A 21288-nucleotide genomic window follows, 5' to 3' on the forward strand; every position below is an offset into this window, starting at 1 on the left:
CCTTATTCAGTTGATTCCATGGTACATGGTTTCAGTACATTCCATGTACATTCTAAATATTCATTTTAATATGAAATATTAGTTCAAGCATAACGGGAATAGCCACGATAACAACTATACCGTAGCTCCCTCATACCATCCTTTTATTTATAGCTATTTATAGCTTACAAATTTCTACCTCTAATCAACAATTGACGGTGGCGCAGCGGGTTAAGGCAGCGATCCGCGAGGTTAAGTTTATAGGTTCGATTCCATTGTGCAGCAAATATTTTTTTTCTTTGTGGAATTTTCGCTCACTGAAATATAATTTAGAATATGTATTTCAAGGTGCATCAATAGCAACAATTTGTCATTTTCGTACCAAATAAAATGGTGTTATAGAAATAACCGAGAACGTGCAAAACAGATAACAAAATTATTTTGCGTTATTTTATCGTACATAACTCGAACCATTACTATTAATGGACACTATTCAACCTAATGTAATCGCTGTATTTTCTTCCAGCGTACCTCCACTTTCACGGAAAATTTGTAAGACGTTTACAGCGTATCATGAAGGCCATAACATCATTTATGATGATCAATATTCATATTTAATTGAGATACTGAATGAAAATATGACAATTTGGTTAAACAATTGAGTAAGTAAACCATATGTTGTTGGAAAAAATTATGGATTTCGTGACTACCTGTAGTTTAATTCTTAAGAACAATCAACTATGCTCCCATGAGAATGACAGAACAAACTCGTTCAAAATTTTCCTTCATTCCCGTAATTTGCTCAAAACGACAGGGTATTACGTTAAAAAAAAGTACGTACGAACAATTCTAAAATAATTTTACCCGGCAACAGCGTCAATTATGTGACACTGTATCAATTAGCACTTATTTATGCCCGTACATACCTTTCGCCTCCCTTGTGAAGTATCAAATCTTGCGGGAGGTTATTTTCGCTGCTCACTTGTCTCTTGAAAATTATGACGTTTTCTCGTTTCCCGGAGGAGGATGACTGACGTCATACCAAAAGCGGAACGCTTTCCGATAGTATGTGTGAAACGCACGGAAGACGAGCGTAGGATAGGTTCCCGATCGACTCGGAATGAATCCGTTTCCGACGCCGCCAATCCTACGAGACTCTGAAACACCCCCCAGACCTCAGATGCATTGTCGATGAGAAGTATTGCATAAAAAAAGGCGCAGCGGAAAGTCTCCTCTACCAAAAAAGGGAACCCTCCCCCCTCCAGATTCGCAGAAGATTCCTACCCCAGAAATTTTTTAAGAAAAACGGTTCATGACAGTGAATTTTACGGCTTTCGGAGGGATATTTTATTAATCGTTTCACTTTTCTGTAAGTAATATTAATCCAATTCTGTAAAATGGATTAAACTTAAAAATTTCTCTGAGCTCTGGGGGGGAGGAAGTTTATCTCCCAAAACCCCCCCTTGCTGCGCCACTGCGTTCCTGTGACCCATTTCAAGTGGTTCCGTACGCATTTCCAAAGTTTCAGCAGGTGCATGGTGACGGAGAGGACAACGACGCCCAGGATTCTCAGAATATTTTCAGGCAAAAACAACTTCCAAGGTTACTTGCGCAACAATGATTTGGCAAAAGCTAAGAATATTCGGCATCGGAACTATGCAGCTAAGTGTTGGAGATAGATAACGGATTAAATACCTAAATTAAGTATGGATACATCAGTGACTGGTATTGTGATATGCAAGTGCAATATTTCTGTCTTCTGGCGCGTGGGAAGACTATCCATATTCACTTCATCTTGAATGCTAACGCCTTTTGAAAGCACTGACTCGAGTTGACAATCAGAGTACAGAAAAAAGCGAATTTAAAAAAACTCAAAAATCCTAAGGTGAATGAAATCATATTTTGGAATTCGTCATTTTGATACTGGTTATAATACGTAAGTTACTCCGACAGTCGCGAATGCAAATGAGGAACCCATACCAAGATGTTACGGAGTCATTTCATCGATATAATAAATGTGGGTAGGTAATGTGATACGACTTTTGTAAAGATTGTTAATACAATGTTCTTGGAGTCATAAATACACCGCATAATTACATAATATCTCACACGAGCGCGAAATTTATAAAGTATGCCTATAAAAGTAAAACGATACGTGGTCTCATACATAATGTATTCCGGCCTTAATTCAAAGAATATTTTTTAAAATCTCTCTTCCATGATTATCAGCAGGGGCGGATCCAGGATTTTTCCTGAGAGGGCACTAGGGTCTGACAGGCGAACCATCTTCTCATGCTTGAGATTTTAAAAAATAAAACAATTACTGTACGTAATATTCTCTTTATTTTAATATGAGAGTTATTAATATGAAATTAAATGATTGAGGCTCCGTTAAACACTAAACAAAACGAACTTAATGGTACCGTATAAATTTTTTTATATATTTTTTAAGCATCTGGGGGTGGCACGTGTCCCTTCGTCCCCCAGATGCTTAAATGTGCCCCCCCCCTTAAATATGCCTATGATTACCAGCTTTAAAATCAAATCGAATTAGGCACAATTTCACACTGAACTTGATTTTTCAAGTAAATAACTTTCAGATTTGAACAAAAGCTTCTCCCTAGTCACATCGCATGCACGAAAGATATTACGCAAGAGTGAAAACACAAGCTAAGAAAAGAGACCTGACTCTAATACTGAGCAGTGAGCATTCGAACTCACGTCAGTTCACATATCTGTTTGCGCAAGAAATTTCGTCTGGAAAATAGGCCGAATCGACTGGTGACTGAATCCTACGGCGAGGCTGGTAATCTTGTTACTTACTACATCAACCCTGGAATCTGCTATTTTCCTGCATCGACTCACGAGTTAATCCTGAAAAGGATAAAACTAAGCGAACCAGAATAATCAGGTGAAGAGAAAAGCCAACGCAACCGGATTAGTCAGTCATGCCTATAGTAAAGAATAGCTAAACAAACATGACGACCAAATTTTTTTCTGCATCTATTTCCTGTATTTATCCTGACAGTTTTCTCCATAACATCCTAATAAATTTCTCGTTGCAGGTTTTCAAGACGTACGGAAAGCGTACCTAAATTTATTTGGGTAAATTAAAGCGGAAATAAATACACTTCTCATCGTACAAAAACTACACTTTTGTGAAAAATTCTTACTCTGATAATGATTAAATATTTAAAATGTAAGACAGCATGGACAGAAGATAAATAGTCAATCGATCCACTTCCTTAAAACTTCGTGTGAAAATGTTGATATCCAACATAAAATGACTAGAAATTAATAATTCGGGATACACCCGAAAATATTTTCTTTTCACCTTCTTCATTTTTTTCTCTACTCCTTCCTGTTGTTCTTCCAGGGCTTCATTCTCTGCTTTAAACTATTGTAACTCATTTCCTTACATTTCTCTTCTCTCTGCTATATTCTCGTCTTCGCCATTTCAATTTCAGTTTTCGCTCCTACAGAAGCGCATCTCGGATACTGGTAATAGCTCCACGCACATATCCGATCAGCTCCCACAGACGCTCATTATCATTTTAAAAACTTTGGTGGTGGAAAACTTTGGTCATTGAAGGAGTGATAATATGGTAAACATAGGTTGAAACTGGATTTTTAAGCGAAAGCGGATTTTTTCCTTACGGTCTCGAACGCATCGGGAGACCAACAGACGTTCGGCCGTTAAAAAATGATAATTACTTACAATGTGTACGAAGTAGGCAATATTTCCGAAAAAAGGAAAGTTCATCTATCTAACTCGTTGCTTCCAAGGGAAATTCAATTATTTTCGGTCAGCGACATGAATTAATATAGAGAAGAGTAAAATTAAAAAAAGGAAATTGATTCCTGAATTTTTCATCTTCACAAATAGTTAAAGCAAACATTATGAAAATTTCACGGGATGAAAATAAAACCCTACTACATGACACATATAACAAAACCTATTGCAATGTTCAGGTGTTGTATTAGGCTTCGATTTCGTCATTAGTAGAAAAAAAATACCTGGATAAAATTTGACTGGCAAAGAAATTAGTAAAAAAGCAATATTGTAATCAAAATAGGTAAATCACAAGCAAATTTGGTAATTTTTAATTACAACCATTCTGTAAATAATTGAACAACACATTTAAATTAATACATGAGATTTTGCACCACTTTATTTTTTCACGTAGCCCCAAGCATTATCATAAAATTACTAGAATGTAATACAAAATTTCTCTTGTATTAATATAAGCTCATGTTTTTGCCTAAACTGCAAAGTGTAACTTCCATTAGGTACTAATTGATCTCTTTATCGAGGAGTTATTCCCTCACGGGATCGTGAAATTCATATTTTTTGAGCCTTTGAACTACGAATAAAACTCCTATTGATAAAACTTTATTTTCAATTTTTTCTTCATGAATAATAATTTTGTTTCAATTAGCATTTCTCTGTGAATAATCAATATAATTTCAATTTATTTTTGTCAAAAATGATTCAATAAGTATCTTACTACGAGAAAAACAATCAAAAATATCAAAATACAAATTAGGAAGGTTCATTCCCTGCTTAGAAGATAGATACGACGGATATGTAACGTTGAAACCCACAATTAACTTGTACCAAACACACTACTATAGGCGAGAGCCTCCGTATGAGGGACCCGAGTCACAACAAACCAAACGAAATGATTACACGGACTCGCATCGTGGATTAGGGTACAATGAACCATATTGTGGGCGGTGGGTCTCTTGCGGTCAATGGGCCACTGTTTAGTCCTGATAAATCAAAGCGGATAGGATGGATTGACCGCAGACAGAGAGGTCAAATTCTTAACTCGAAAGGTCAACCTTTAAACGTCAACATCAATTAACATGACGAGTAGAGGGAGGATGGTGGGCTATTTCTGGACCGAGAATACGAAAGCCGCCTCAATAAGACAGATAAAAATGGAATTGATATCTTAATTTAACGTATGATTCGAAGGAAATTATTATTTTATGACCCAATAAAATACCCACTTGCCGCATTCTAGGTCTTGCTGATAAAAATCTCAGGGAAAATAACTCCTATTAAATAAAATTAATAAGTATTGTGTTGATAATTATTTCCTGATATCACTAATACGAATTTAATACTTTATTAAAACATTCCTTCGAAACAGCCACTTCCTCTTCAACAATACGGGTGTTTTAATGGGATAGGATAACATTAAGAAAGAGATAAAATTGGTATAACGACCTTAAAGATGACTTCTACGCTTACAGAGAAAAATATTTGTTTGACATCGCCCACAATTAGTTTTGGCATTAGCGATACAGCCGCGAAATGTTTTAAGTACTTCACATCAAAGTATACACACAAGGGAAAATTTTATACCAATATTTAACCGATATTTTTCAAGTTCAGCCGTTGAAATAAGGTATGAATGAGCGTCTACACTTTAACGTTTTGAATAAAATTATCAAAAACATTTTTTTAGCAATGAACGATTTCTCTTATTGACATCGCTTTGCAAACATTAATACGCGAAGACAACATAAATTCATCGAAACATATAATCACTCTCACCCACAGCGCATCCAGAAACCTCCCCTCCATCCCCCCCGAAATATAAAAACACAATTATTTTCCTTCACAAAAGAAAAAAATCATGCATTCACAAAACATTTCTTTAAAAAAAAAAGAAGTTTTATCGATTATGGAAAGTGTTAAAATTAGTTTAAAACCCCCTACTTAGTACCCTGTTTTTAAAAACATTTCTCCCCTGGTTTTTGACCTCCTCCCCCGAACGAAATTCCTGGCTACACCACTAGTTAAATGTAACCATTAAGAAAAATAAAAGTAGATCCTAGAGAAGCAAGACATCCGAACGCATAAATGTATCGCTATTTCCAAAAGGTTATGTTCAAGAATAACAATATTCTATTAAGGGATTACAGTCAACCCGTACAACCAGGCGCGTAACCGGAAAGAAGGGAGGTCTCTGGGGGCTTCAGTCACCCCGAAATTTTTCCGTTGAGGAGAATATCCCGAGATACATTTGCTGAGAAGGCCAATAGCATAGCGGCGTCTAGCCTACGACACTCCATTTTTCAATTGAGTTGCATTTGCATTATGATTTCAACGATGAATTTAACTTTCAGAATTTTGAAAACGATAAAAATAGCCGATTTAGTGAAATTTATGGTTTTCCAATGCCTGCTCATAAACATTAACATATCGATAAAGGCAACCCGCACGCCACCAAAGCTCCCACGGAAGCAATTTGAATTTTTGCCCCTTAAACTACTCCCTCTGGCAACGGCCTAGGCAAACGACGGCAACTTTTTTACACTGGTGGGCCGTATAGTCAAAATAGCAAGGGTCCGTGGGAAATAAATGTATTGTTGTCGGATGATTTCATAAATTAATAATTATTGTAAAAAAATGTCAACAATCACCAAAATTCTCACTTTGAATTCTCACTGCCTAATTTATTCTTAAAAATCAATAGACTTGGTAAAGTGGATCGCAAATATTGTTTCGAGGAGGTTCTGCGGGCAATGGATTTGCCTATACGGTAGCCTAACACGCAGGATAATCAACATTCCCAAACAGGGTCGCCCAAACATATTTGGAGATCTTTAGGACAATGATGTCTCGCCCCAACATGCGCTGAGAACTTTTTTGGAAGCAAGAGACCGCTTAAAAATGAGACTGATCTCTTCCCAGGACTATAAGAAATATGAGCATATTGAAAAACTAATAAAAACGTCAGTTTCGAAAACCAAATTCCAAACCTTCGTGTCCTCTACAAAAAGAGGAGGAAAAGCCCTAAAATAACACTGAAACATAGTTTTTCTTTGCATGTGAGAATAAATCATCCATCTTCCGGATATTGAGTTAAATAGTTTGATTTTTACAAAAACATAATATCCCTTCTCTGGAAGAATACTTATCATCCAGAGAAAGTAAGAAGATGTAAATAAGAATTTCTTCCTCATTGGTGTTACTCTAGCAAGAGATTATGGCAATCATATAATGAACAAAATGCAAAGATAAGCAGCACTCCGAGAGGAAGTCTTCAAAAAGGACATTTTGCTCAAGAAAAGTTTTGTTAAGTGGCAGTGAGAGCATCCAATATCTGTTCTCAATAGAGTGAAATGGCATGAAGTGGCACATTTATGCTATAGATGAATATGTAAAAAATAAAGAAAATATCCTAATGAATGCTAGCCAAGAAATTCAGCATTATACATTAGAGTTGTCAAAGGTTTAAATAAATCATTAAGCAATTTGGGATTACAATGAAAAAGCCCACAAAATATATACTCAATTAGTTATAGAAGAAGACTGATTTATGCTATTGAAACATTGTTCTGGTTCATTAATAAAAGATTAAATTCATAATCATATTATCATAAGGAAAACACCCAAGAAATGTCAAATTGTTGGAAATATGTAGTTAGCAATTCCTTTGGTTTAAAAGTAAGGGTGCAAAGGAGAAAATAGGTTCTAGTCGTGATTTATCAATGTGAGACTATTCAACAGCAACTATATTCACAGAAAGATTGTAGTGAATCTCCATACTTTTACCTTAATTACATGCTGTAGCATGATGTCAGTGAAAATACTAATAATAATGATAATATAAAGTATGATGAAACTTTCCCGTTAAAATAAACACAATACATGCATAGATTACATCATAAGGTAGATAATTAGATAGACATAGCTGTGGTTGTTAAGAGTAATGAGGATGAGAAATATTAAACCCAAATAAAAAATTTTAATATTAAAAGAGAGCACTGAAAGCTCAAATATGAGTTTTCACGGCCATCATTTTCAAACCACCGAAGTATGGTGGGCCTCAGTGGAAACAGGTTAAAGTCCTGGCCTGGATATCCAGGGGTTGCTGGTTTGAATTCTACCTAGGTGGATTTTTCACTCTCAGAGGTTTGGTTGTTGGATGAGCAGGTCTATCAAGTTAAAGAAGCTCAAGCAAGATGAGGCTGCCTCATCAGTCAGGCATACCATCGAAAAAGAGCCTGTGTGAACTTTTAGATGCTTGCCTACGGCTTTACTATGAAACCCAAAATTTAAGAAAACAATATTTAAATTTGAACTCCAAAAAGTAATTCAGAGTAGCAGCAAAATAAATCCCACCATACATTTCCCACAAGGTGCAATGAGCTCCCTCTCCCCACAATTACTTGAAAAATTGATAAGATGGTAACCTTTAAGGTACCTTAACCACATGAGAACCATTGGAGAACCACGTGGTTCTTCAATGATTTCTTTTATTTGACCACCTTAACAAACACCGCTTAAAAAATAATTGATAAATATCTAATAATCACTTCTTCAAAAACCTATCAGACCTTCGACACATTTTTACTTTGAGGTATTGCAAGCCAAGAAGGGGCTGTTAAATTAATTGCACTACATCCCTCCCCCAAAACAGTAATCTCAATTCACTCCTGATTCAGACCAGAATAAATCCAAACAACGTGAAACTCACCAATATGATGCAAGGTTTTCTAATATCTTCATATGAAGTCAGACATAATCATATGAGCTTCTTGAATAAAAAATAGAAACCTTCAAGAAGTGAGAGCTTCATGAACCTACATGGAAATAAAATTAAATGCTTGTAAAGACAAAATATTCAAAATTCAGACCAATTCATGGATTCATGTAAAACACAATAGCATAAAACCTCCCAGTTTGCTTTGATATGCAAGTTTCTCAGCTGGCACAAAAATTACACAGAGGGTTGGGATCAAATGTATTCAACTTGCACATCTCCCCAATTTTCATATTTGGTATCAGTCATACAGCTAGGAATTATGGCTAGGGGATTTTAGGTGCAACTAATACTTAGGTTGGATAAGTGGGAGGTGTGGGGCACCTCCCCCAGAAAATTTTTAAGATAAATGGTTCAAAATGGTGAGTTTTGCAGCTTCCTGATGGATATTTTAATAATCCTTACTCCATTGTATAAGTAATATTTATTAAGTAATTATGTAAAATGGATTAAATTTAAAAATTTATCTGAGCTCTGGTGGGGATGTTTATCACCAAAACCCCCCTCCCCCCAATGCTGCACCACTATTTGGTATAGCTATTTTTGATGACTTCATGTCATTTTCATGTACTGAAGACCAGTGCCTAATGATGATGATAAACGAAAGGCTTGAAGGTGGGTAAATATTTGAAGGAGATGATCAACAGGCTAGGCCATTTGCACCATGGGGAAGGGCAGAGAAGGAAAAGAGGAAAGAAACCTGGTTTCGGCATTAATCTCCCGGTAACGCCTTGCACTGAAATGACAAGTCTAGCATGTCATAAACTTCTGATGTCATGCGATGGTGGTTGGCGTAACATGGTGAAACTCCTTCATGATGCACAAAGGTTAAGAAAAGACTTCGCTGTTTCACAAAAGCAAATTTATTTTATTTTGTGAAACAGCGAAGTCTTTTCTTAACCTTTGTGCATTCTGATGTCATGTCGCTCACCCGTGAGCGCATGTAGTTCATCATCAGATTCTCATGATTTTATCACCATAAATTGTACAAAACCAGTAAAATGTCAATAGTTTCCATCCAGGTAGCAGAATGTAGAAACGTAACTTAATGGATTTAAACCCGGGGAGCTAAACTCAAGGTCAAAACGAAATCGGAATCAATACTACTTGGGGCAGTGGAATAGTGAGGGGGGTGTCTGGGGGATCCGGACCCCCCCCAAAATATAAATGCACACTTACTTTGCATCACAAAAAAATCAAATATTGAAAAATGTTGAATTTACAAAAGATTTCTTTGAAAAATGAAGTTTTTTTGATTGTGAAAAGTGTTCAAATTTGTTTAAAACCCTCTTCTTAGCATGTACCCTGGTTTTAAAAAATTTTCCCCCTGGTTGTGGACCCCCCCCCCCCCCGAACAAAATTCCTGGCTACGCCCACTGGCTTGGGATTGAAAGGGGAACAACATACATATTTTGAAAGTTTAACGATGTCAAAACATCCATAACGTACATATATAAAGAACACATATTTCATGAAATATAGTATTCACTGGAAGTAATAAAATGATTTTATACGAGAAGCGACAGCTATGTTCTCGATGTCATATTTAACTAAATATGAACTCATGTTTTATTTCACTGTTCTACTTTCATTACAAACTACAAAATATCCTTTCATTACCTATCATTCCATTTAAATAGAACCACAGAAAAAATAAATAGAGGACTGGAGCACGATATTTAACCGGCCAAACAATCACTTTATTGTTGTGTCAATAGATCTGAATTCTTCTGGAAAGTGAGGAAGCACGGCAAGAACTAGAGGAAAACGGCCAATCAGACGGTAACAATCTGGTGAGCGTGCAAGCTCCCATTTGGCCACGTACGCCACTGTATAGCCAGCACCGGTGCCAGTGATCCACAGTGACAATGGCTGGCAGCTAACCGGCATTTTGCCGGTGCCAGCGTATGGTCGGTACATGTGCAAGCCCCCATGCCCTGCCATTGTTCACAATTGGAATGTGGACGGCGGATATTTTACCGGCCGTCCGAAATTGGTGTGTGTGCAAGGGGGCTAAGGTTGCAATTTTTAATTTTGAATAGCTTGAGAATTGCACAACAAATCGAAAAACAAAAAAAATACAAGTCAATTTTTGTCACTCTATTATATTTATTAAAATAATATTAAGAACTTCCACCATATCGTGCTCAACATCATAGAAGATACTCTATTACATTTGCCTGTGAAAAAATAAGGTGAATGAGCACATTCTTGCGTTATCAACAACAGATGAGAAATTTCATCCCTGCATGAACAAAGCAAAAGTTGATAAGCCCAAAATAAAAGTAACTCATTCACCAGTAACGATTACATTTCAGGAATTTTTTCCCTCATAATCATTGCACAAATTTGTAAAAATTACTTGTAATATACTATGCTTTCAGAAAATAATCATTATTTTTCCCTTATGATTGTATCCATTGGCAGATGCCAAGAACTTCAGGTGAACTAACATATTCCTAAATGTGTTACACTGCCAAATTACCAACCAAAAGAGTATGTTATATGTACTAGCATTTTAAGGATAGACACAATTGATCCTCCTGCATGAATCTCATTGGCATTTTTCACAAGTTTTTACAAAATTTATCTGTAACTCTGTTTGTAACTGTATCCGGGTACTTTTGAAATTGCAACTGTTACTTGTGACTGATTAAAAATAAAAATAAAAAATAACTGTAACTGGGCTGTTACTTTATTTGGCACTCTACCCATCTCTGTTCATACGTAAGTAACTTCCATAATTGAAATAAATGCATTCAAAACAGATTTGCACAACAGAAACAATTACATTGATAAATAAACTAAAAATAAAAGCACATAAATTTGGATTGGTGGTGAAGTTAGTTAAACACTCTGAAGAGTACATTTCATTAACATCAGTGAAATTTTTGTCTCCAGCAAGCACCTCCTCCAAAGTGGAAAAAAGTTGTCACATCACCCGTGGAAGAGTGAGATAAGATAGTGAATTTGGCTGTTTCATCACACAAATCACTTCAGATAAGAGCTGTTATGCCATCACGTTATCTTCCTTGCATGGGCATTGTAACAAAATGTGAAAGAGCTTGTCAGGGAACCAAAAATTACAAATGGATTCAATGATTCATCAGAAATAACAACTATCAATTATGGAGCCAAGGCCAAGCAAGTGAAATTCCCGGATATAATTAAATTGATTTGAATTAAAGCATCCCTGTAAACACAAATAGCTTCTGAAGCGCTGCAGCAGCGCTGCACCGTAGCGCTGCAGACGGTGCCCACGCGCTGCTGACGCGCGACAGCAACCTTCAAATTTCCGTTTTTTGAATGCCACACGCGCTGCTAGAGCGCCACTGCAGCGCTGCAGAACAGCTGCGGCAGCGTAACGGAGGAGCATCACGAGCGCTGCTGAACAGCTGCAGCAGCGCCGTTCAGTTGCTGCGGCAGCGCTGCAACAACCGTCTTGCAGCGCTGTAGAAATGCATTAGCAACGCTACACCAGCGGTGCTGCGGCGCCCGAATTTCGCTTTAATTGCGTACTGAATCAAGCTTATCCTTGCCAATTACTACCCGGTGGCCTATCCCCAAAAGCAATTCCATCATTCATGTGCAGGTCTGAATTATCATCGCTGCTATGCTCGTAGATATGTCAACTTGTCCGGGCACTCGTCAGCCTGGCAGGTGAATGAAGAAATAGCTATTGGGCATACGCTATGAAAGAGTACTGAAATAAATTATTAGGTCTTGATTGAATTACGCAGTTCAATCAAGACCTAATAATTTATTTCAGTACTCCTTCATAGCTTATGCCCAATAGCTATTTCTTCATTCACCTGCCAGGCTGACTAGTGCCCGGACAAGTAGACATATCTACGAGCATAGCAGCGATGATAATTCAGACCTGCACATGAATGATGGAAATGCTTTTGGGGATTTACACTGAAAGCATACCATCAATGAAAAGGTCCGGAATAACCTGCATAACTATGGCCACAGGGTAGTAAACCAAAACGAAATTACCTTGACAAGAAGTTTGGCACACAGGGTAGAATTCTATGACGGTCATAACCTAGAAAGTAAAATTTCCATAGACTTTCACTCTAGGCTTACCATCAGTACTTCACTCAGCCAAAACAGCACTAGTTCTCAAATCTCGAATCAAAAAAAGAATGCAAAATTAAGAACTGGTAACCACTCCATACAAAGCGTACAACAATCCTCAGAATAACTAAGCATACCTTAAACACAGATACTTACTCACCATTCGCTATATAGCATTATCATTACAGCAGAATGAGTTTATGGTACAAGAATAAAATCGCAAAAATTCAAAATATGCTTAAAAAAATTTATTTTCAGTGCATCTTTTAGTTTGCATCCCAAAAAATTACAGAACAAAGAGACAGTATGCAAGGCCAGATTTAAATAGCAATTAATGGCAGTGGAAGTTTCTCTGCCCTCTTCTCAGAATATAAATTTGAAAATTAGAGAATAAACAAAATTCATGTTAAGTAATTAATGCATGATATGTCAGCAGAAGCAATGCAACGAAAAATCATCAAAAGCAAAGGCAACAAACATAGTACTCAATATAGAATGAGAATGCACCACAATTCCTAGTTACAGAACAAAATGACAGTACCCAAGGGCAGAATTGCATGGCATATAATAGCAGTGGAAGTTTTTATGCTCTTTATTCGAAATACAAAACTGAAAATTTGAGAATAAACAGTGGTCGTTTAAAGTAATTATGCTAGACACATCAGATGAAGCAAGAGCAATTCAATGAAAAATAAAAGCATATATTCATAATAATGCAACTGTATACACAATCGCTGTCAAAAACAGATCTCCTTATCCTGGTGCAATTGCTGGTACCACTCTCCTATCTTTTTATTTATTTTACCAAAACCAACATTAACCAGCGTAGGCTTCTTATCAGCATCTGAGGAAATACCAAAGAACACACATAAAGCATCTACTGATACAAAAGACGCAATCAATGGGAGATCAATTGTGAAAGGAGGGAAGGAATAAATGACAAGAGTAAAAACTATACCAAGAATAGCTTTGCAATAATTATAATATTTATCATGATGAATCATAAGCACGCAAGAGGATTCCCACATGCACACCACACGGTCACAACAATGTTACATACGCCAGAAAATTACACTCTCTCATTTATATAAAGGCTAAACTTGCCAAACACTCATGAAGGCAATCTACCCTGAAGCTAGAACTTGCAAAAGCATTGTCAATATTTTCTAATTTGTTCTCAGAAGGTTCAGTGAACACACTCTTGAAGTAGGAATTCAATAAATTGACTTTCACGAAACTGTTTGCTAATACTTATCCATCATCGTATTTTAGCGATCAAACGGAAAATATTTTACATTGCTCGTACTTCCCTAACACCAGACCAAAATGCTTTTGAGTAATCCCGTTACTCCTCTACCAGCGTTTTCATTTTAAAATTCGTCAATGCATTCTTGAAGGCTTACTTAAGCTTTAAACAACTTATATTTTTTAATTAGTAACACGAGATAATTACTGGATAAATCAGTATTGACATCTTCCATTTTAGCAGGGCATTCTCTCTGTCGCTTTAATGATTTTTTCACTCCTGCGTCAGCCCATCTCGTTAGACAATCTTTTTAGTATTTTACTAAAAAGGTTGGCTAACTAAAAACTTTTCAGCTGTGAACTTTTCCTGAGATATGCGTTACAAATTTCCTATTTCACTATTAATGGAAACCTATATGATTATTATTTTAAAGCTTATTTCCAATGGTTCCAAGCATAACTACGACCACGTATGTAAACAAAAACACTCACTCTTAAAATGTGTTTATATTCACCATGAAAGAATGCCAATTCTACCTAATTTCAAGGAGCATTGAATTTAAAGTAACTAAAATTATACATTATAAAAGAAGATGATAAATTCTTACCTAATTAGAATCCCCAAGGACGATCAACAGTTCCACGACGTTGGCCGCCATAGCCTCAGCAAACTTCCCAAGCACCCTGGTAAACAATCGCGTATCGCGTAGCGGAGGATTGTTGCACAAACTCGCATTTGCAGCGTTCCAGCAGCGTGCTGCAGGCATGCTTTGGGCATGCGCTGTTGATGCGCTGCAATTGCATGTTTCGCCAGCGTGCTGCGAAAGAGCGCTGCACAAGCGCTCTTACCGCGCTTCTTTGAAACGGAAACGAACTTGCAGCTGTGAAACCCCTGTGCAGCGCTGCTGCAGCTATTTGTGTTTACAGGGATAGGTGTCTCACAATAATGGGATTATAATTTACTCAGTAGATGATGCTGCCATAACCTTGAAATATAGGCACATAATAGGGGCAAAAAACCAAATACATAGTTATTTGTAAACAGATTACTCAGCATGCAGCCAATAATTAAAAGTAAAAATACAGCTTTGGCTAAATTTTTAGGCAGAACTCATGGTAAATAATTTTAAAAATTCCTGAAAACAGTACTCTCATGTACCTTAATGAGAGGTAGGTACTGAGAATGGAAAAGCCTGTAGCCAGATCAGCAACATTAAACTGACCATGAGGGCTCATGGCAGTGGCGTACGCCACTGCCATGAGCCCTCATGGTCACGTGCTACGTAGCAAAGGAGGAGGTGTGGGGGGTCCAAACCCCCCCGAAATATAAATGCACGATTACTTTCCTTCACAAGAGAAAACAAAATATTGAAAAATCAGGAATTTACAAAAGATTTCTTTAACAAATGAAGTTCTTTTGATTATGAAAGGAGTTCAAATTGGTTAAAAACCCTTTCCTTACAATTAGTACTGTTTTTAAAAAATTTTCCCCCTGAACCAAATTCTGGGCTACTCCACTGACTCGTGGCTTGCATTTATTCATTTTTTGCACTAAAGATTACATAATCAATATTGAAGAAAAGGATGAAATCATTCCAGATATGGGCACCCATGACGATGATTGGATGGACAAGAAAGAAGTCAAGTAGGCAAGTATTTGACATGATCAGAAAGGAGAGGAACTTTTGAACTAAATAGATTATGATACAATGCCAAGCTGAAAGAATCTATGTATGTGGAGATTTTAATTGGTTGACCCCGTAAATAACAACCCATAACCTTGATGAGTACTTGCAATAAAATAATAGGTCAATAATAATAATGATATACTGATTACTCTTTAATCAGGTCATATCAGTATTACTAATCCATTTGTATTGAATAAGGTACTGCTCCCATGCTCCCTCTGGACCATTCACTAAGAGTACGTAAGAAGCATTCAAATTATTGGTCTCTCCTCTCTTAAGTAGATGTCATTTGTTAGTGCATGGTACGTGATAGACCAGTGGTGGCACAAGGGGTGGGCCCGAGCCCACTCAAATTTTTCTCAGCCCATCCAAATAAGACGGACAAATTTCAGAATCGGAGTCCAAAGTTAAACTTTATTGTATAAAATTTAAGTAAACCTTTTTCTATTCCACGTTCCTATCCCTTTCTTTCCTTACCTCTGAATTTATATGTAAATTTAAGTAAATTGTATACAATTATAGGCATATGGAAAACAACTCTGTTAATTTGCTGAACAATTATGTATTGTCCATATTAACTCCATAATGTAAAACAATTCTCTAAATGTGTATTTTCGGACATATTTATCCACGTTAACTCTAGGTCAGGCCCACCGATTTTATAATTCGGCCCACCCTTGTCCCACATGCTAGAGCCACTGCTGTGGCAGATAATCATTTACAAATAGAGCATTTGGGAGACTCACTTGCAGCTAGACTCCATAGCTTCCAGGACTACTCAATTCAAAGACATGTGGAAATGTAAGTGAAATGTTATTCTGCCCTCCTTTATCAAAATCATAACATCATTAAGCTATTAATAAATATTTTAATGGAATCATTTTGTCTTTTCTGCCTTTATTGTAACCCTCAAGCTTTGCCCTTGGTCTGAGGATGAATAACTGGCCGGAGAATGTGTTGAGGCATGAGGGAATATTTTATTTAGCTGCAACAGAATGATGAGTAAGCAAGGGGAAAGGAGGAGATTAGGATACAAATATCAAAATCATGTGAGATGATAATAATTAGCATCCATGAACTAACAATACAAATTTGCTACATCCAGTACTTCTACTTGAAGGTTGGTGAGAGTAGGGCACACGTGAGGGTACCCTAGACCAGGGTGGCAGGCTTATGTGCTCTAGGCGTCATGTGGAGCAATCATATCAACAGATGGAGCTGAGAGGACACTATGGAGTACACTTGAAAATATCTCAAGATTATTCCATAGTTAAAACCTCACTTTAGAATTGTTTTGGCAGACTTAAGACTGTTACACAGATGAGCTGAAACTGGTATATTAAGGCAGTTGCCACAAATAAAGAAAAAAAGATAAGCACAGCAAATTACAACACACAAGATTCTTCAAGTATTATGAATCTTCTTGAATTACGTACATTCCTGTAGGAAATTTCATTTCCTATAGGAATTTGCATAATTCCTATCGTATTTCTTAAAACCCTATAGGAAATCAATGGGGTATTTTCAATAGGGTATTACTAAGCCTCGTAGCTATTACCAACATTTCCAACGGAATATGAGTGCAACAAAATCTCAACCTTTCCCTTATTTCCCTGTATATTATAATACTTAAAGGAATTCCACCTTAGCGTTTTCAATGCATTTCCTTTGACGTGAGACGCATTTCCTTAAAGTTGCGTTATTGCAGAGATTTCTAAGTTTAAATAAATAATCATGACACTGCAGTAATGATAATAAATCATGATTATTTATTTAAATGCTAAATTGCTTGCTTGCTTGAAATGATAACATTTGCTGTAAGCCCAATGGTAAAATGCTTATTTATTCAAGAGAGTAACGTGACTCATGCCTAATGATAAGGGTAATAATTACTTAGGCATTGCCAGAGTACGATTAAAACAGAGAATATTAAAAATATTCTAGAGATTTTTTTTCAGATATCCCAGGGCTGCTATTATGGATAAGCGTTGCAAAAAATAGCATACGCTATTCTGCGGGTCATTATAGCAACGACCCCGTATTATGAATGAAGCGTAGTAATAATTTTGTTCGGAATAGCAGCATGCTATTTCTTGCGCGAGCTATTTGGAAGCTCCGCCTCTTCCCGTATGAAAAACTTTCTGAACAGTTTGCGTAACCAATGAGGGAGAAGATATTTTATATATTTTTCTGTATTTTACGGAATATTGACTTGAAATTATAAATAATTGCTTTATTTACATTTAAAAATTATATTAAACCTTGGAAATATATAATACGCTTTGAAAATCTCATTTAAGAAATCAGCTGTTTGTTGTGGTTGTGATAATTTCCCAATGGCTTCAGACAGGTGGGTTAGGTCATAATTTCGTTGTTATAATGATGATTTATCGGACATAAATATTCAATGATTTACCTATATCCGATCGGTCCTTTACCGTGAGATATATGCTATGCGAAATAATCATTGAAAGCTAAATATGTTTGATTTTCTTCGTAAATGTGTTAGGCTTCGAAGTCTGTTGCATATCAGAATTAATATGTATCAACTTTTATTGTATTGCTCGTGACGATATCGTTTTACTGTATGAACTAGAAGCTTTCGTTTCTAATGTTATCTATATATTATATGACTCCCTAATTTCAGTGTTCATTCTCTGTTTAGGAAATGAAGTAGGTGGCAACGTCACAGCTGTGCTTTCATGTATTATGATGGAATAGTATCGATATTTCAGCTGCATATTTGGAAAAAGCAGAGGGAGGTGATGGTGAATTTGAGGATGGATGGAACAGCTGTGAAAAAGTGAATCTAGCAACAGTGAATCGTGTGGAAAGTGCTGTTGTGTCAGTTATCATTGTTTTCGTATCAGCTGATTTTATTATGTGCTCACTGAAATTTTTGATAGACCCTGAACTGTGCCGATAAACTGAAACTTAATTGTGTGAATAACTTACTTGTCTATAGAGGAAACAATTTGTATTCAATTCCACATGATATATATTGCATTAATGATGTAGTGCATGGATATTCCATTAAACGTTTGTGGTGAATCATATTTGTTCGGAAACTTTATTGGTGTTCGGAGAAATCCTTTGTTTTCAAGCAAGTAATTCAAGTCGACTGCCCGTGTTTATAATTTAGTAAATTTTTAGTTTTAATTGTAGAAGGCAGCGAATAGTGGGGAAAACAATTTCGACTCGTTGCATGTATTTGTATATACTGTCCAATTGAGGAAATGAACGGCTGATCAAAGTATATGGTATTATTATGGTAATATATGGTTTTCATTGAAAGCTATAACTATTAATATATTTGGCGAGTTAGTGTGTTAACACAAGCTTGAAAATTTTCAAGAATCGACCTGATAGCCTACATTGAGGATATTTTTAGTAGCAAGTCAAGTGATGAAATAAAATTATGAATTGTAAATATGAATAAAACACATAAAATTTGGGCTAATGGTAGTAATTCTTTGCATTAATTGTTATTGTTTTCGTACTGTCGATGAAGCAAGTTTGTGCTTCATATATTAAGCTCGAATGTTAATTCCTAACCAAATCACTTAACTAGTTAAATATTCATCACTTATGCTACTATTATTTAATTAAAATAAAGCTGATATCATTTTATTTTTGGCTATTATTCCATTTTTCAATGCTTGATTAGGTTACTTTAACCTCAGAAAAACAATTCGACATCGCAATGCGCACGTTTTCTGGTTGCAATACCGAATTGCTCGGCATCGAAGACCGCGTAATATTATAGCAAGCCTACCGGTTGCAATTCGCCGTTCATAATAGTAAATAGCAACGGGCCTATGCTATTCTGAGAATTACGTCTTCCGGTGTAGTAAAAACACGAATTGCAACCGTTCGTAATACCAAATAGCATAGGCGTTGCAATACGCTATATTATAGCAACATCGGTTGCAATAATGAAGAATAGCATGATGCTATTCCATCCATAATAGCAGCCCAGGGCTGCTATTCTGGATAAGCGTTGCAAAAAATAGCATATGCTATTCTGCGGGTCATTATTGCAACGACCCCGTATTATGAATGAAGCGTAGTAATAATTTTGTTCGGAATAGCAGCATGCTATTTCTTGCGCGAGCTATTTGGAAGCTCCGCCCCTTCCCGTATGAAAAACTTTCTGAACAGTTTGCGCAACCAATGAGGGAGAAGATATTTTATATATTTTTCTGTATTTTATGGAATATTGACTTGCAATTACAAATAATTGCTTCATTTGCATTTAAAAATTATATCAAACCGTGGATTTATATAATACACTTTGAAAATCTCGTTTAGGAAATCAGCTGATTGTTGTTGTTTTGATAATATCACAATGGCTTCAGACAGGTGGGTTAGGTCATAATTTTACTGTTATAATGATGATTTATCGGGCATAAATATTGAATCATTTACCTATATCCGATCGGTCCTTTATCGTGAGATATATGTTGTGCGAAATAATCATTGAAACCAAAATATGTTTGATTTTCTTCGTAATTTTCTTAGGCTTCGAAGTCTGTCTGTTCGTTGCATGTCAAAATAAATATGTACCAACTTTTGTTGCTTTGATCGTGACGATATAGCTTTACTGTATGAACTAGAAGCTTTCGTTTCTAATACTAGCTTTACATTATATGACTCCCTAATTTCAGTATTCATTCTCTGTTTAGGAAATGAAGTAGGTGGCAACGTCACCGCTGTGCTTTCATGTAATATGATGGAATAGTATCAATATTTCAGCTGCAGATTTGGAAAAAGCAGAGGGATGTGATGGTGAATTTGAGGATGGATGGAACAACTGTGAAAAAGTGAATCGTGTGGAAAGTGCTGTTGTGTCACTTATTATTGTTTTCGTATCAGCTGATTTTAATATGCTCACTGAAATTTTTGATAGACCCTGAACTGTGCCGATATACTGAAACTTAATTGTGTGAATAACTTACTTGCCTATGGAGGAAACAATTTGTATTGAATTCCACATGATATATATTGCATTAATGATGTATACATGGATATTCCATTAAACGTTTGTGGCGAATCATATTTGTTCGGAAACTTTATTGGTGTTCGGAGAAATCCTTTGTTTTCAAGCAAGTAATTCAAGTCGACTGCCCGTGTTATAAGTTTGTAAATTTTAAGTTTTAATTGTAGAAGGTAGCGTATAGTGGGGAAAATAATTTCGACTCGTTGCATGTTTTTGTATATACTGTCCAATTGAGGAAATGAACGGCTGATCAAAGTATATGGTATTATTATGGTAATATATGGTTTTCATTGAAAGCTATAACTGTTATTATATTTGGCGAGTTAGTGTGTTCACACAAGCTTGAAAATTTTCAAGAATCGACCTGATAGCCTACATTGAGGATATTTTTAGTAGCAAGTCAAGTGATGAAATAAAATTATGAGTTGTAAATATGAATAAAACACGGAAAATTTGGGCTAATCGTAGTAATTCTTTGCATTAATTGTTATTGTTTTCGTACTGTCGATGAAGCAAGCTTGAGCTTCATATATTAAGCTCGAATGTTAATTTCTAACCAATTCACTTAACTAGTTAAATATTCATCACTTATGCTACTATTATTTAATTAAAATAAAGCAGATAACATTTTATTTTTGGCTATTATTCCATTTTTCAATGCTTGATTATGTTACTTTAACCCAGCCCCATGACACTTCCTATCCCACTCCATTGGGAACCCATGGTCTTTTAT

This window comes from Ischnura elegans, chromosome 6 (genome assembly GCF_921293095.1).
Source record: "Ischnura elegans chromosome 6, ioIscEleg1.1, whole genome shotgun sequence".
NCBI lineage: Eukaryota > Metazoa > Arthropoda > Insecta > Odonata > Coenagrionidae > Ischnura > Ischnura elegans.